At 43.2% G+C, this 17,078-nt stretch overlaps 1 protein-coding gene across 1 annotated transcript in view; it reads left to right on the top strand.

Annotated features, from left to right (window-relative positions):
• The window catches only part of LOC121581114 (protein-glutamine gamma-glutamyltransferase K-like), a 42,610-nt gene that overhangs the window by 12,591 nt on the left and 12,941 nt on the right, over nucleotides 1–17,078 (top strand). The gene's annotated exons all lie outside the window — the stretch shown is intronic.

Here is a 17,078-nt window from a genome sequence, read left to right as displayed (position 1 = left end):
GGATAGATTTCCTCTGATGAAGCGCTCAGAGAGAATGATAGAGAGAGAGAGAGAGAGAGAGAGAGAGAAGGGGGGTTGGAGAGTTCTCTCCATAGGTCACATGGAACAATTAAATCTTGATAAACACACTTTCCCCTCCTAATGTTAAAGGTGGCCCAACAGGGGGCTGTTTTGTATAAACCCATTAGCTTAAAGCAAAACACCAGCACAGAGATTGAATAGGCCTGTGCACACAGACTCAGACACTTTATGATGTACTATGTGGGGTTAGAAATTATTGACACCCTTGATAAAGAAGAGCAAAATATACTGTATAAAATTAATTATTCAAATACTAAGCTATATTGTATGCTCAAAACATTAGGGAATAATTTTCTTCTGTACTAATACAATTGCTCAGAGAAAATGTTTTTTTTTAACAAGTAATACATTTTTTTTTTTCTCAAAAGATATAGGGGTAAAAATTATTGACACCTCTGTTTTCAATACCTTTTAATACCTCACATTGCAAGGATAATGGCACTGAGCCTTTTTCTAAAATATTTTATGAGTTTGGAGAACACATTGGGAGGAATATTATACCATTCTGCCATACAGAATCTTTCCAGATCCTTTGTCTGCGCTTATGGCCTGCACATTTCAATTAAAACCACAGGTTTTCAATGGGATTCAAGTCCGGAGACAGAGAGCAGGTGGACATTTATTGGCATGAATCATGTCCTAGAGGCAGAACTGAGAGATTTCCCCTTAGATAGACCAGGTGCAAAGTCAAAATGAGCTATTTTGTAAAAATGTATGAAAACAAAAAATTATTTAAAGGGATAATCCACCCCAAACCACTAATTCCTATGATTAATACTGTTTACATACATTTACAATTACATCATTTAGCAGACGCTCTTATCCAGAGCGACTTACAAATTGGTGCATTCAACTTATGATAGCCAGTGGGACAACCACTTTTTTTTTTTTATGGGGGGTGGGGGAAGAAGGATTACTTTTATACTATTCCAGGTATTCCTTAAAGAGGTAGGGTTTCAAGTGTCTCCGGAAGGTGGTCAGTGACTCTGCTGTCCTGGCGTCGTGGGGGAGCGTGTTCCACCATTGGGGTGCCAGAGCAGCGAATAGCTTTGACTGAGCTGAGCGGGAACTGTGCTTCCGCAGAGGTAGGGGAGCTAGCAGGCCAGAGGTGGATGAACGTAGTGCCCTCGTTTGGGTGTAGGGTCTGATCAGAGCCTGAAGGTAAGGAGGTGGCGTTCCCCTCACAGCTCCGTAGGCAAGCACCATGGTCTTGTAGTAGATGCGAGCCTCAACTGGAAGCCAGTGGAGTGTGCGGAGGAGCGGGGTGACATGAGAGAACTTGGGAAGGTTGAACACCAGACGGGCCGCAGCGTTCTGGATAAGTTGTAGGGGTTTAATGGCATGGGCAGGGAGCCCAGCCAACAGCGAGTTGCAGTAATCCAGACGGGAGATGACAAGTGCCTGGATTAGGACCTGTGCCGCTTTCTGTGTAAGGTAGGGTCGTACTCTGCGAATGTTGTAGAGCATGAACCTGCAGGATCGGGTCACTGCTTTGAAGCGGAGAACGACAGGGTGTTGTCCAGGGTCACGCCAAGGTTCTTTGCACTCTGGGAGGAGGACACAATGGAGTTGTCAACCGTGATGGCGAGATCATGGAGCGGGCAGTCCTTCCCCGGGAGGAAGAGCAGCTCCGTCTTGCCGAGGTTCTGCTTGAGGTGGTGATCCGACATCCACACTGATATGTCTACCAGAAATGCAGAAGGGGGAAAGGAGAAAATTAATTTTGTGTCGTCTGCGTAGCAATGATAGGAGAGACCATGTGAGGATATGACAGAGCCAAGTGACTTGGTGTATAGAGAGAATAGGAGAGGGCCTAGAACTGAGCCCTGGGGGACAGCAGTGGTGAGAGCACGTGGTGCGGAGACAGATTCTCGCGACCTGTCAGGTAGGACGCAATCCAAGAGTGAGCAGCGCCGAAGATGCCCAACTCGGAGAGGGTGGAGAGGAGGATCTGATGGTTCACAGTATCAAAGGCAGCAGATAGGTCTAGAAGGATAAGAGCAGAGGAGAGAGAGTTAGCTTTAGCAGTGCAGAGAGCCTCTGTGACACAGAGAAGAGCAGTCTAAGTTGAATGACCAGTCTTGAAACCTGACTGGTTTGGATCAAGAAGGTAATTCTGAGAGAGATAGCAGGAGAGTTGGCTAGAGACGGCACGCTCAAGAGTTTTGGAGAGAAAAGAAAGAAGGGATACTGGTCTGTAGTTGTTGACATCGGAGGGATCGAGTGTAGGTTTTTTGAGGAGGGGTGCAACTCTCGCTCTCTTGAAGACGGAAGGGACATGGCCAGCGGTCAAGGATGAGTTGATGAGCGAGGTGAGGTAAGGGAGAAGGTCTCCGGAAATGGTCTGGAGAAGAGAGGAGGGGATAGGGTCAAGCGGGCAGGTTGTTGGGTGGCCGGCCGTCACAAGTCGCAAGATTTCATCTGGAGAGAGAGGGGAGAAAGAAGTCAAAGCATAGGGTAGGGTAGTGTGAGCAGGACCAGCGGTGTCATTTGACTTAATAAATGTGGATCGGATGTCATCAACCTTCTTTTCAAAAGGGTTGACGAAGTCATCCACAGAGAGGGAGGAGGGAGGGGTAGGAGGAGGAGGATTCAGCAGGGAGGAGAAGGTGGCAAAGAGCTTCCTAGGGTTAGAGGCAGAGGCTTGAAATTTAGAGTGGTAGAAAGTGGCATTAGCAGCGGAAACAGAGGAAGAGAATGTAGAGAGGAGGGAGTGAAAAGATGACAGGTCCGCAGGGAGTCTAGTTTTCCTCCATTTTCGTTCGGCTGCCTGGAGCCCTCTTCTGTGAGCTCGCAATGAGTCGTCAAGCCACAGAGCAGGAGGGGAGGACCGAGCCGGCCGGGAGGATAGGGGACATAGAGAGTCAAAAGATGCAGAAAGGAAGGAGAGGAGGGTTGAGGAGGCAGAATCAGGAGATCGGAGGGAGAAGGATTTAGCAGAGGGAAGAGATGATAGGATGGAAGAGGAGAGAGTAGCGGGAGAGAGAGAGCGAAGGTTGCGACGGCACATTACCATCTGAGTAGGGGCAGAGTGAGTAGTGTTGGAGGAGAGCGAGAGAGAAAAGGATACAAAGTAGTGGTCGGAGACTTGGAGGGGAGTTGCAGTGAGATTAGTAGAAGAACAGCATCTAGTAAAGATGAGGTCAAGCGTATTGCCTGCCTTGTGAGTAGGGGGGGACGGTGAGAGGGTGAGGTCAAAAGAGGAAAGGAGTGGAAAGAAGGAGGCAGAGAGAAATGAGTCAAAGGCAGACGTAGAGAGGTTAAAGTCACCCAGAACTGTGAGGGGTGAGCCATCCTCAGGAAAGGAACTTATCAAGGAGTCAAGCTCATTGATGAACTCTCCAAGGGAACCTGGAGGGCGATAAATGACAAGGATGTTAAGCTTGAATGGGCTAGTGACTGTGACAGCATGGAATTCAAATGAGGAGATAGACAGATGGGTCAGGGGAAAAAGAGAGAATGTCCACTTGGGAGAGATGAGGATTCCTGTGCCACCGCCGCGCTGACCAGATGCTCTCGGGGTATGCGAGAACACATGGTCATACGAGGAAAGAGCAGTAGGAGTAGCAGTGTTTTCTTTGGTAATCCATGTTTCCGTCAGCACCAAGAAGTTGAGGGACTGGAGGGTAGCATAGGCTGAGATGAACTCTGCCTTGTTGGCCGCAGAACGGCAGTTCCAGAGGCTGCCGGAGACCTGGAACTCCACGTGGGTCGTGCGCGCAGGGACCACCAGATTAGAGTGGCAGCAGCCACACAGTGTGAAGCGTTTGTATGGCCTGAGCAGAGAGGAGAGAACAGGGATAGACAGACACATAGTTGACAGGCTACAGAAAAAGGCTACAATAATGCAAAGGAGATCGGAATGAAATGAACTAAACATCTGGGAAAGCGAGAGAGCGGGGCCTCCCTCACTTACGTTTCACTGAAACACTCAAATATAACTCTCCCAACTTCCACTTTAGAAATTATAATTGTTGTAAACTACAGTGGTTCAATGTTTTCTAGGAATAGACTCTAACTTAGTTTATTAAACTAGCTAACTTGGTACACTATTCTTCCGTGAAAACCGCCCAGGGCACCGAATCCTATGACGCCATAGCCAACTAGCATGCCAGCCTCCAATAACACGGTTTAGCACCAATACTCAGTTACAACAAACCACCAGTGTGTTAACACGCCAAACAGATCATTCGTGTCCGTGTCTAACGTTGTGTAAAGTTTTGGGTTAGTTTTGACAGTTTGAGTGAGTACGTCGTCAACTTATTCAGCCAGTTAGTTAGCTAAAATAGTTAGCATACTAGCTAGCCATTGCTCTCTGCCAACGAACCAACCCCTCCTCCCACGGCACGAAACACACAGAGAGCCAAGCTAACCTTAACTAGTCACCCATGTCCCAAATTCCCTTGATCGACTCTGGTTACCAGTATGTAAAAACAAAACAAAAATAAATGTAGTTTTATAACTTACCCTTAGTAGCTACTGTTAGCCAGTTAAGTGCAAAGCTAGCCACTGAAACGATTCAGCCAGTTCGCGTCTGTCCCAACGGAGAGAAAGCGTCTCCAAACATTACAGCTAGGTCATTCCAGCTATTGTTTAGTTAGCTATCCAGGTAGCAACAAGCTAGCTACATTTCGAGTACAGTAGCTACTAATTACCTAACGTTAACGCTTCAGATAATGAGGTTAGAAAAACAGCTGAATGGTAGGTAGCTAGCTGGCATAATTACAGGTACTCTTAAGCGTGAAATAACATTGGAAACAACTATCCACAGTTGCTAATAGTTACCAGTAGCTACCCGCTAGCTAGCTAGCTTTATTGGTCCAGGTAGTGGGTTAGCTAGCCTCGTGCTTCACCGGGCTCAGCCGAATACAATAATTACCTACAATAATTACCTACAATAACTACCTAGATAAACTACCTACAATACCTACCTACAATATAAATACATTAAACAGTGTTAAATAACACTAATATGTGAAAACAATATTTTTTGTGAAGAAATGTTTCATTTTGTTTTTACGGCAAGTTAGCAACATGTGAAAATTGTTGCGGAAATCTGTTGCAGCTCAAGTCGACTACTAACTTCGACCCACAATGCAATGCTCTCTCCCTGGGCTGTCTGGCTAGCTAGACAATATCAGCATGTGAAGTAGCTGGGTTGCTGTAAAATCACCTAAACAAACTGCACTATCAATTTAGGAGTCCATCTCACGTGTTCAACTTGCAGTTCACCTCTGCCCAGAGTGAGTGCAGAATACGTGACCACAGATAGAACGATGAGACAGATATTTTACAGGATGTATAAATGTGAAGCATCTGCATAGCGTTTCCACTCACTACTAAATATGGTAGTGAGAGGAAGCCCGCTGGCCGGCAGTGCGAGAAGATGAAACGAGATGGATTTTGTCCGACATTCTGCAAATTTGAAACATTTGATCTCAATACAGTTTTCTGTTCCCACAACTAGAATCTGTTATGAACAGAGTGGACTAAGTTTTGTAGACTTTATCCTTTGCAAAAGTTTTATTTTATTTTTTAATCGCATTGATTAGAAGGAGTGCACTTCACAGAGTAGGCATTCCCTAGCGGAAATATGCAGATGTTGCTAAAACTCGCCAATAGGATCTCGCTAGCTCGTGCTTGGCTCTGCCCACCTCCTTGCTTGTTCTGCCCACTATGACTCATTTGTTCCCATTGAAAACGACAGGCTGTGGTCTATCTTGGTTGAGATATAAACAAATATTTGACATGGCTATGGCAACAACGGCCCTATCTCACGTTTCCCACAGACACACAGGGCGGGCGCATTGCGAGATGGTACTTGAAATAGAAACTGAGTTGAATAATTTGGTACACTTTAGATTGAGCACATTAAGCAAAATATAAACTTTGTCATGACAATATGAATGGATGGATGTGTTCTAGACAAGTATGCCTATACCATGTATAGGCCAGTGGAGGCTCCTCAGAGGAGGAAGGGGAGGACCATCTTCCTTAGTGAATTTCATTTTTTATTTATTTTTTTATCCTTTTTAGATAAAACTATACTAAATATATTCACGTCACCAAATAATTGATTAAAACACACTGTTTTGCAATGAAGGTCTACAGTGGCCTCAACAGAACTCTGTAGGGTAGCACCATGGTGTAGCCGGAGGACAGCTAGCTTCCGTCCTCCTCTGGGTACATTGACTTCAATACAAAACCTAGGAGGCTCATGGTTCTCACCCCCTTTCATAGACTTACACAGTAAGTATGACTTCCTCCAACCTATCAGAGCTCTTGCAGCATGAACTGACATGCTGTCCACACAATCAAAGGATCAGAGAATGAATCTAGTACTGAAAGCATAAGCTACAGCTAGCTAGCACTGCAGTGCATAAAATGTGGTGAGTAACTGACTCAAAGAGAGAGAAAGACAATAGTTGAACAGTTTTGAACAAATTAATTTCTTCAAAAATGAAGGAGAAGCGAGAGAGAGAGAGCGCGAGAGAGAGAACCATATTTCGTCTTTTTTTTTTCACTTTCACTTACTTAGCTAGCAAATGCAGCTAGCTAGTTTAGCCTACTCGAACACCCAGCTCAAACAGAGGGATGCTATGTTAGCTAGCTGGCTATGACTATCCAACACAACACTGGAACTCTTCCAAGTCAAGGTAAGCTTTTGGTGACTATGATGTTACTTTAGCTAATATGGTGACAAAAATGTAGGCTGTGTGTAGCGGTTAGTGTGTTATCTCCAGTGACGAGAACCATGTAGCAATGACGCGTTCCTACAAGATTTCCTGATTTCACAGATGGACCATTTAGAAGTTTAATTATGGGGGAAATTGATATTTTTTCTGGGGGTGGATTATCCCTTTAAGGTTAGGGTAAGGCATTAGGGTTAGCAGTGTGGTTAAGGTTATGGTTAAAGTCAGGGTTAGGTTTAACATTTAATGACTTTGTGGCTGTGCCAGCTAGTGACCACTCTGCAGAGCTGCTTCCAGATTCAGGACGAAAAACGTTAACCTGCGACTGAGATGGCCATTGCAAAATGTTGATTTTGTGGCCAATTAACAATTTATTTCTGGATTTTGATGTGTGCTTGGGGTTATTGTCTTGCTAGAGGATCCACTTGCAGCCAAGTTTCAGTCTCCTGGCAGAGGCAACTAGGTTTTTGGCTAAAATGTCCTGGTACTGCGTAAAGTTCATGATGCCATTGACCTTAACAAGGGCACCAGAACCAGTGGAAGCAAAACAGCCCCATAACATCAAATATCCACCAACATATTTTACAGTAGGTATGGGGTTCTTATCTGCTTATGTGTATTTCTATAAACTAGGGTACCAGTGAACATTTCTTGTAGTGGACAACTGTTTCGAGCTGTTACAAAATCATTAATAATAATTTCACTTTTTTTATGTGAATACATTAAGATATAAATGGGGAACATAGATACATTCAATATAATTCATGAGTTGAATCAACATCTATGTTTAAACTCTTTCTCATGTTTGTGGAGTCTTCACAGATTTGGCAAAATTCGTGTGACATAAAACACTACCTTTCTTTCCTTACATTTATGATACTGTTGTTTGTTGTTATATCATATACTAAGCATTTAACAATGGAATTACACATTGACCTTGATCCTGTGAAATTCCTGGATATTGCTGTCGGACTCTTTTTTGTATGGAGATCTCGAAAGTGTACTGTTACCTCGTAACATTTAGTATCTCCCTATGTTAAGGTGTGAAAACAGTTTTCATGGGCACACATATCCAAAATAATGTATGTGATTGCAAAATCCAATTCTTCAAACAGAAAGAGTAACTTTAATATGATAAATAAAACAAAAAGCGATACTGTCATTAACTGGGTTCTTCAATAATTACGCATAATAGTTGTTTGATGCGTGTCTGATGTCTAGCTGTTTAGTTATGTGGGGACATTATCACGCAACATCAGCTGATTCAGGAAAGGATTTTCTGAATGACAGTCAAGTGATAAAAAAAAGTTGTGTGATAATGAATGCACTTTAACAACAGTCAAAGTGAGGGAATGAATGTTGATTTCGAGGATTGACAGAACATTTTGGTGTCTATGTTGTTACAGCGGTCAAGATAATTAGCCTACTTCCTGGACAACATTAAGGTAAAGATTCACCCATTTTGAATGTCATATTGTTTTTGTGCATCTCTGAGCGATGTTCTATCTATTCCCTGGGTCATTTCATGTTTTCATGTGTATCTGAGCTATTGCCGTTCAAGCAGGCAGAAATGTGGCAGGTATGACGTAGCATTACAATAAAGCAGCTCTCACTTCACTGGAAGTTAATAGGAATACGACTTTTAGATCGCGAAAACCTCTATCATCCATGTCAGATTTCAATACCGTTCAATGTCATAACGCGGGAGGTTATCTTCTCTCGAATGAGCCATTGATAATATTTTGGCGATATTCCTACCTCCAGAAATGTGTAATTTAACAGAGGGTCTAACACATTTCTCCTATTTGTCTGCCTCTTCAGTCCAGGGTGCATTGGATGATGCTGTTGCTAATGTCAGACTCCACTCTTTGAGGCACATCAATCTGCAGGTTGAACATGGTGAGATAGTAGACTCCTAAATTGATAATGCAGTTTGTTTAGGTAATTTTACGGCTAACTAGCTACTTCACATGCTGATATTGACTTTGGTATTATTGTGTGTCGCTACATTTGCTAGCTAGTTAGCTAGCCAGCCAGCCCATAGAGAGAGCATTGCATTGTGGGTTTTGTAGTCGGCATGAGCTGCAACAGATTTCCACAATGATTTTCACATGTTGATACCCCAACCTTATAATAACGAAATAATTAAACATTTGTTCACAGAAAATATTGTTCTCACATATTAGTGTTATGTAACACCGTAAATTATAGTACTAAGTGGTTTGGGGTGGATTTTTCCTTTACATAAAAATTCCTGAGATAAGATTACTGTTCATGTATGTTTTGATCATTTGTTTTCCAAGTTAAAACGGAGCAATCGGGAATGTGAAAATGGCCTGATTATTTGTTTTTGAATATAAATATATATATTTTTAAATGGCAAGTTTTATTTTTTTTTTGTGCATATAAAACCAAAAAATGTGGAATGCCTGGTCAAGTGCACAGCCAACACTTCCTGTCCTTTCAAAGAAGGTCACCCTTCTAACTCCAGTCTATAAATCTATTATCCTGAACAGAAATATAAACGCAAGATGCAACAATTTCAACAATTTTACTGAGTTACAGTTCATACAGTTTAAGGAAATCAGTCACTTGAAATAAATAAATTAGGCACTAATCTATGGATTTCACATGAATTGGCAGGGGGCGCAGCCATGGGTTTTATTACAGACAGAAATACTCCTCCGTTTCATCAGCTGTCCGGGTGGCTGGTCTGCAGGTGAAGAAGCCGGATGTGGAGGTCCTGGGCTGGCGTGGTTACATGTGGTCTGTGGTTGTGAGGCCAGTTGGACGTACTGCCAAATTCTCTAAAACATGTTGGAGGCGGCTTATGGTTTTATTGTCTCCAGCACAAGGTGCACCTCTGTAATTATCATCCTGTTTAATCAGCTTCTTGATACGCCACACCTGTCAGATGTATGGATTATCTTGGTGCATATGTAACGTTTCTGGGATCTTTTATTTCAGCTCATGAAAACATGGGACCAACACTTTACATGTTGTGTTTATATTTTTGTTCAGTATATGAACTAATTGATTAATAGCTGCCCATACCGTGCCACAGTGCCAAGATAAGGTACAATTTCTAAATTTCTGCATAGGGTTGAGTGTGTATTGACTTATTAATGAACCGCTGTTACTGTAAATGGTTAGCTGACTGATATATCCTAGCTACCTAGCTAACCATTGGTAATCTTATTCAAGGATGCTATACAGCCAAAACAACAGTATCTATTGCTAGACTAGAGATATGCCATAGCTATAGTTAGTCAGTGGTGGCACATCTAACTAGCTAGAATGAAGCCAGGGTGTGAATAGTAGACATGTAAATATATCCTTTCACTGTTTACAGCAGGTCTCCAGCCATCCATACCTGTCTGATCAGCCTGATAGGATGTTGTGGGTGTGTCCAGCTTACACCTGTGCAAGTCTGTGTGTGTATAGCAATGGAATTAAACATCCAACCAATGCCTCAAGTGTTGTGATGTAGGTCCACCACACACCTGAAGGGTTGTGTGATCCTGTCCAGAAACAACTCCTAGCCCCTACCACTTGTGGAGATCTGAGAAAATTGGACAGGTGAAAGCAATACAGCCAAAGCTCCACCAAGCCAATCAGAGCGTAAGGTGGAGCTCTCACCATGTCACGACCTATCAATCCCTCTCAGATCTCCACAAGTGTCTAGACTCTGGGCAGTAGGGGCTAGGGGTTGTTTCTGGACAGGCCATGGGTATTATTGTAGCTCAGTCAGTCAGTCTGACCCTGTCAAAAAAATGTAATAGCTGTCAAATACTTGGTTCCTCTGTCCTCAACTGTATTTCCTTGATTCGTTGCATCCTCTCTCCTCGTCTCTTTCTCAAAACCCATTGGATGAAAAGGTCAGAGGTCCCACCCCTCTCACCTTCTTATCCAATTGGTTTTGAGAAGGAGGCGAGGAGAGAGGACTTGAGGAATTAATGAAATGCAAATGAGATTCCCCCCTTGTTTCCTCCATTGCTCACCTCCCTCTCTAAGCACATTGGGGGAGAGGAGGGAAGGTTCCTCCCCTCAGGCTCCAATGCACTTTCAAGGAGAGGCAAGGAGTGGAGGAAACAAGGACTGTTCCAAGATGGCGTAGTAGTGCAGTTGTGTTTTTATCGTATGTCTGTAAATAGCCTGTAAATACCCTATTTTTCGTACATATTTCCCTATCAGACTTTTCATCCTTCTACAAGATATACTTTCCTGCAACCCGCCTCACTCAATGTGGAACGGATTCTATTATTGACTTACCTTTATCTAGAATCTAGAATCTCCAGTTGAAACTAGCTAGCCAGCTAACTAGCTACTTGCTATTAGCCACAGCTAGCGGTGTTTCACCCAGAACATTGGATTTTTTTTCTGCGGGATTAATTTTAATCACTGGACATTGATCACCGGATATTCGGCCAGTCTGCACAGCGCGTTATCGACCCAGAACATATCAGTTTTTCCGCCGGAATCACTGAATCACTGGACCTTTAACTCCGGATTCATCGCTACCAGCTAGCTACAACAAAACGGACGCTGTGGTCTGGCTAATCATCCTGAGCTAGGCCCATCTCCCGGCTATCTACCTCTCTGTCAACCGGACGGGACCACCTAGTGTTGACACGGAGCCCCGCCGATCCTACACGACTGGTCTGCCGACGAAATCGTCTGATGTGGTTACGACATTAACCACGAAGATTCCATCCATCTGCTAGCCCTGGCCCGCTAGCACACGCTAGCCGTGGCCTCTTACTCACTAGTGCTTCACCACCGGACCTTATGATAACTCAGCTATACAGCTGATATCTGCTGGACTGTTCCTTTTACGGTACTACATCCTGTTTATGTTTAGCCTCAGCCCAAACATGGTTAGTTTATTGTTGTTTCGGTTATTTCTAATTGTACTATATCACTGTAGACCCCCAGCCTAGCTAAACCTGCCTTAGATAGCTCCTTTGCCCCTCCCCCTATACACGCGGAGACCGACTCAATTGATGCCTCCAGCGATGCTATCTCTTTCATTGTTACCCAACGCTTAGGTTTACCTCCACTTTACTCATATCCTTCCATATCCTTGTCTGTACATAATGCCCTGAATCTTTTCTACAACACCCGGAAATCTGCCCCCTTTATTCTATGTACCCAACGCACTAGAAGACCAGTTCTTAAAGCCTTTAGCCGTATCCTTATTCTAGTCCTCCTCTGTTCCTCTGGTGATGTAGAGGCTAACCCAGGCCCTGCAGCCCTCAGTATCACTCCTACTCCCCAGGCGCTATCATTTGATGACTTCTGTAATCGCAAAGTCTTGGTTTCTTGCACATAAATATCAGAAGTCTACTTCCTAAGTTTGAGTTATTCACTGCGTTAGCACACTCTGCCAACCCTGATGTTCTAGCAGTGTCTGAATCCTGGCTCAGGAAGGCCACCAAAAATTCTGAAATTTCCATCCCCAACTATAACATTTTCCGTCTAGATAGAACTGCCAAAGGGGGTGGAGTTGCAATCTACTGTAGAGATAGCCTGCAGAGCTCTATCATACTATCCAGGTCTGTGCCCAAACAGTTTGAGCTTCTACTTCTAAAAATCCACCTTTCCAGAAATAAGTCTCTCACTGTTGCCGCTTGCTACAGACCCCCCTCAGCCCCCAGCTGTGCCCTGGACACCATATGTGAATTGATTGCCCCCATTTATCCTCAGAGTTTGTACTGCTTGGTGACCTAAATTGGGATATGCTTAATACCCCAGCCATCCTACAATCCAAGCTAGATGCCCTCAACCTCACGCAAATTATCAACGAACCTACCAGGTACAACCCTAAATCCGTAAACATGGGTACCCTCATAGATATCATCCTGACTAACATACCCTCTAAATACACCTCAGCTGTCTTCAACCAGGATCTCAGCGATCACTGCCTTATTGCCTGCGTCCGTAACGGGTCCGCGGTCAAACGACCACCCCTCATCACTGTCAAACGCTCCCTAAAACACTTTAGCGAGGAGGCCTTCCTAATTGACCTGGCCCAGGTATCCTGGATGGATATAGATCTCATTCCGTCAGTAGAGGATGCCTGGTTGTTCCTTAAAAGTAATTTCCTCTCAATCTTAAATGAACATGCCCCATTCAAAAAAATACAGAACTAAGAACCGATATAGCCCCTGGTTCTCCTCAGACTTGACTGCCCTTGACCAGCACAAAAACATCCTGTGGCGTACAGCATTAGCATCAAATAGCCCCCGCGATATGCAACTTTTCAGGGAAGTTAGGAACCAATATACATAAGCAGTCAGGAAAGCAAAGGCTAACTTTTTCAAACAGAAATTTGCATCCTGTAGCACTAACTCCAAAAAGTTTTGGGACACTGTAAAGTCCATGGAGAATAAGAGCACTTCCTCCCAGCTGCCCACTGCACTGAGGCTAGGAAACACTATCACCACCGATAAATCTACAATAATCGAGAATTTCAACAAGCATTTTGCTACAGCTGGCCATGCTTTCCATCTGGCTACCACTAACCCGGCCACCAACTCTGCACCCTCTGCTGCAACTTGCCCATGCCCCCCCGCTTCTCCTTCACACAAATTCAGACAGCTGATGTTTTGAAAGCGCTGCAAAATCTGGACCCCTACAAATCAGCTGGGCTAGACAATCTGGACCCTTTCTTTCTAAAACTAGCCGCCGAAATTGTCGCAACCCCTATTACTAGTCTGTTCAACCTCTCTTTCATAACGTCTGAGATCCCCAGAGATTGGAAAGCTGCCGCGGTCATCCCCCTCTTCAAAGGGGGTGACACTCTAGATCCAAACTGCTACAGACCTATATCCATCCTGCCCTGCCTTTCGAAAGTATTTGAAAGCCAAGTTAACAAACAGATCATCGACCATTTCGAATACCACCGTACCTTCTCCGCTATGCAATCCGGTTTCCGAGCTGGTCACGGGTACACTTCAGCCACGCTCAAGGTCCTAAACGATATTATAACCGCGATTGATAATAGACAGTACTGTGCAGCCATCTTCATCGACCTGGCCAAGGCTTTCGACTCTGTCAACCACCGCATTCTTATTGGCAGACTAAATAGCCTTGGTTTCTCAAATGACTGCCTCGCCTGGTTCACAAACTACTTCTCAGATAGAGTTCAGTGTGTCAAATCGGAGGGCCTGTTGTCTGGACCTATGGCAGTCTCTATGGGGGTGCCACAGGGTTCAATTCTTGGGCCGACACTTTTCTCCGTGTATATCAATGATGTCGCTCTTGCTGCTGGTGACTCTCAGATCCACCTCTACGCAGACGACACCATTTTGTATACATCTGGCCCTTCATTGGACACTGTGTTAACAAACCTCCAAACGAGCTTCAATGCCATACAACAATCCTTCAGTAGCCTCCAACTGCTCTTAAACACTAGTAAAACTAAATGCATGCTTTTCAATCGAACGCTGCTGGCACCCGCGCACCCGACTAGAATCACCACTCTCGACGGGTCTGACCTAGAGTATGTGGACAACTACAAATACCTAGGTGTCTGGTTAGACTGTAAACTCAACTTCCAGACTCACATAAAGAATCTCCAATCCAAAGTTAAATCTAGAATCGGCTTCCTATTTCGCAACAAAGCCTCCTTCACTCATGCTGCCAAACATGCCCTCGTAAAACTGACTATCCTACCGATCCTTGACTTCGGCGATGTCGTTTACAAAATAGCCTCCAACACTCTACTCAGCAAATTGGATGTAGTCTATCACAGTGCCATCTGTTTTGTCTCCAAAGCCCCATACACTACCCACCACTGTGACCTGTACGCTCTTGTTGGCTGGTCCTCACTACATGTTCGTCGTCAAACCCACTGGCTCCAGGCCATCTATAAATCACTGCTAGGCAAATCCCCGCCTTATCTTAGCTCATTGGTCACCATAGCAGCACCCACCCGTAGTCTGCGCTCCAGCAGGTATATCTCACTGGTCATTCCCAAAGCCAACACCTCCTTTGGCCGCCATTCCTTCCAGTTCTCTGCTGCCAATGACTGGAACGAATTGCAAAAATCTCTGAAGCTGGAGACTCTTATCTCCCTCAATAACTTTAAGCATCAGTTGTCAGAGCACCTTACCGATCACTGCACCTGTACACAGCCCATCTGAAATTAGCCCACCCAACTACCTCATCCCTATATTGTTATTTATTTTGCTCTTTTGCACCCCAGTATCTCTATTTGCACATAATCTCTTGCACATCTAGCATTCCAGTGTTAATACTATTGTAATTATTCTGCACTATAGCCTATTTATTGCCTTACCTCCATAACTTGCTACATTTGCACATACTGTATATATATTTTCTGTTGTATTTCTGACTTTATGTTTTTTACCCCATATGTAACTCTGTGTGTTTTTATTGCACTACTTTGCTTTATCTTGGCCAGGTCGCAGTTGTAAATGAGAACCTGTTCTCAACTGGCTTACCTGGTTAAATAAAGGTGAAATAAAATAAAAATAAAAAAGAGGAAGCAAGAATGTAATGTCTAGTTTTCACACACACACACTGCTTGAAGAGTTTACTGATTATAATGATTTCATTATTGGTTATTATTGTCAATTATTTTGTTGACAGAACCCATTGTATTATATTATTGTATTAAATTATTATATAAACTATTAAAAAATATAGAAATATAAAAACAACAGCATTTCTATATAGCATCCTATATATATATATATATATATATATATATATATATATATATATATATATATATATATATATATATATATATATAGAGAGAGAGATATATATATAGATATATATATATATAGATAGATATATTGTATGGGTTTAGCATGGCTGTAAATGATAGAGAAGTTAACTAAAGCACAAACAGCCCTAGCTACTAGGCATGATAAAGAAACATGTTCCATGTGACATTTTGAATGACATGTAGATATTTTGTTGTTGCTAGGATTTATGGTCTCATTGTGCCTATATCTAGACTCATATTCCTTTAACTACACATGTGAAGCTGAAAGAAAATCATATTTAAATGTATGTCAAACCATTTTGAAATGTTGACCCTGATGTCACATATTGGCCCCTGTATTTATAGAAAGACCCTAATGCATTCTCATTTCAACGCCAAACCCACCACTGGTGTGTGTGGCCAAAGAGCTCTATTTTCATGTCATCCAACAAATGTAAAGGCCTGGAGTTTGCTAAACAGCATTGGCACTTGGATTGAAACCGGTGCTATGGTCAGATTACATGGAAATAGAGCTCTTTGGCCACTCACACCAGTGGTGGGTTTAACGTCGAAATCAGAATGCATAAGAAGAAGAAATAACACCAGTGGTGGGTTCAACGTCAAAATAAGGATGCATAAGAAGAAAATAACCCAATACCTACTGTAAAATATGGTGGTGGATCTTTGATGTTACCAGTAGCTGTGCGTGGGTAAAATCACTGAGGAAGCCAAGCCAGGAAGAAAAAGCCATATTACAACCTATGTGTTGTGATAATTGCGTTGTTTGCTGTATAACCTGTTAGTTCATATGCCTTGCCACCGTGATATATAGGCCTTGCCACCGTGATATATAGGCCTAAGGCCGAGACAATAAGAAGACACAGTGGCAGAATAAATTCAACCACACCTTTGTTTCATCACAAAACCGGAGAGCAACATCTGTCCGGTGGAGTCCACAAAGCATATTGCAAAGCATATTGCATTTAACAAACAGTTACATGACCTACAGCATGGTCAGCCTAACTTCCTTTCATGGCCAATGATGAGCCAGCTAGTTAATATAGCTACTACATATAGCTACATATTGAACTTCCATCCTCTCATGCCAGGGGCACAATGTACGTATGAATTTATGGTTGGATCAGAATCGCCGTCATAATCATTGGCCAGTACGGAGAATTAAGTAAAACCACAAGTCCAAATCCATATCTCCATCCATGGCTAATTTAGGAAAGGGACAATTTTAGTTAGCTAGCTAGCCACCAAAGGACAACAACAGAGCGAGTTGCAATAATACATAACAATTCTGTCAATGACATTTGGCTTTTGATGTGATGTGATTGGTGTGAAGCCAAATCCAAACGGGCTTCCCTTGAAAAAAAATGTTGGTGCGCCAGAACCATTCACAGTTGAGCTCACTCAGTTTAGCGCAACGCTGATTGGCTATTATTTTATATTTCTTTATTAAGGGACAACAAATGCTCGCTGGCTTTCCTTGCATTCAATGCTATGGGCGGCAACAATATCATACTGTTTTTGACCAGACAGCATCAGATAGATGTGAT

This window comes from Coregonus clupeaformis, chromosome 14 (assembly GCF_020615455.1).
Source record: "Coregonus clupeaformis isolate EN_2021a chromosome 14, ASM2061545v1, whole genome shotgun sequence".
NCBI classification, from domain to species: Eukaryota; Metazoa; Chordata; class Actinopteri; order Salmoniformes; family Salmonidae; genus Coregonus; species Coregonus clupeaformis.
Note: the sequence above shows the minus strand (reverse complement) of the source record. Positions and strands in the feature narration are given on the sequence as shown.